Raw genomic sequence first — 1,667 nt, 5'->3', positions numbered from 1 at the left:
GACATAGAACTTAACATATTGCATACTTAATGTCTTATATTTTGTGCATCGGTTCTTGAAGTACTTACCGGGCACTGTCAAGTGTAGTTATAAATAATATGCCCCCCGAAAAGGGGTGCCTTAGATATTGTGGCGAGACAGAATGCCTCCCTAGAACAACATTAGCTGAACCTAGACACCTAATGCCCCAGGAACATTAATGCAAGTACCCCTATAGATTGTAAGCTTGCGAGCAGGACCTTCCTACCTATATATCTGTCTGTTATTACCCAGTTTTGTTTTATTAATGTTTACAATTGTAAAGCGCAACGGAATATGCTGCGCTATATAAGAAACTGTTAATAAATAAAATAAATAATTATTATTTTATACATGTGTGGTCAGAAGGCCACAGGACATATATATAGGGTCCCGAACTAGAAGTCACACTTTAAGTGTTATAACAGGACTCTAATCTATAGAGTCACCTAATAATTTGTATACTGGACTTTAGAATCCAGCTTTCCAAATAATTTTATTTATTTTTATTTATTTTTTTTTTTGCCGTGCTGCCGAAGCGAGCACCAAAGAATAAATATATATCCTATAACTCCTGGTCCCAGGTGACATCCCCTCTGGGTACTAACCGGGTCCATGGCTAGCCTGTTATAATTAATTTTGGAATTATAGGTACACCTAAAGACTGTGGCATTGTAGCTATACCTATTTTATACATATATTTATATATAATATATATGCACCGACATATATAACATACAATTCTGTAAAGCAGTTATTGTTCCGAACGATCGCATCAGGTCATTCCCGCTTCCAATCGCAGCATCTTACCTTTTAAATATGCTAGATATCAGACATAAAACTGATAACAGATCCTGCCCTTGTCTTTGAGGTAAGGACAAGAAGCGATACATTGTACATATATATCTATACATGCATACACGTACCTACATAACAGAATAATAGGTGACGATAATACTTTAAAGTAGAACATGAGCAATAGTTAGCTAGCCATGTAAGGAACTGACTCAAGATCCTGGTTGAGGCAATGACAGAATTCACTCTGGATATGTATACAGTATGTTATAAAGCAGAGCTTAGTATAAAATACATACATATACATATATATATATATATATATATATATATACACATACATACACACACACACACACACACACGGCTTACCGCCACGCAGGGAGACCACCATGTGCCACGTGTGGACGGCTGTCAGCTACGGCATAGGAGCAGGATCTTTCTGCTACGTTTGAATATGGAACACTTCACGAATTTGCATGTCATCCTTGCGCAGGGACCATGTAATCTGTATCGTTCCAATTTTAATATATGTGCTGCTGAAGCAAGCACTTTGAGGTTTCACCATACGCAGGATTAGGGCACGTGTTTTTCCACCATGCCAGCCTGCGACATATAAATAGCAATCAAGTTGGTGTTCAATCCCACACAGTATGGAGCTAGCAAGGCTAACCACAGCGCCAACTATGTTACTGTAGCACTATCACCACCGGGATTCTACCGGGTTGTAGAACATAAGCTTTAGTGCATATACTTAACTAATGTACACTGGGAGACAAAAACAGCACGTGTTGCTGCAGTGAGCACCGTCTCATTCCCGGGTAGGGTAGATTTGTAATATTCTATGTGCTGCC

General features: G+C 38.8%; 1 pseudogene; it reads right to left on the bottom strand.

The window, feature by feature from the left end:
• Positions 1 to 1,264: 1,264 nt before the first annotated feature.
• LOC148512093 (U6 spliceosomal RNA) lies at positions 1,265 to 1,365 on the bottom strand (annotated as a pseudogene).
• Positions 1,366 to 1,667: the final 302 nt, after the last annotated feature.

This window comes from Taudactylus pleione, unplaced genomic scaffold (assembly GCF_031769625.1).
Source record: "Taudactylus pleione unplaced genomic scaffold, aTauple2 ptg000282l, whole genome shotgun sequence".
NCBI lineage: Eukaryota > Metazoa > Chordata > Amphibia > Anura > Myobatrachidae > Taudactylus > Taudactylus pleione.
Note: the sequence above shows the minus strand (reverse complement) of the source record. Positions and strands in the feature narration are given on the sequence as shown.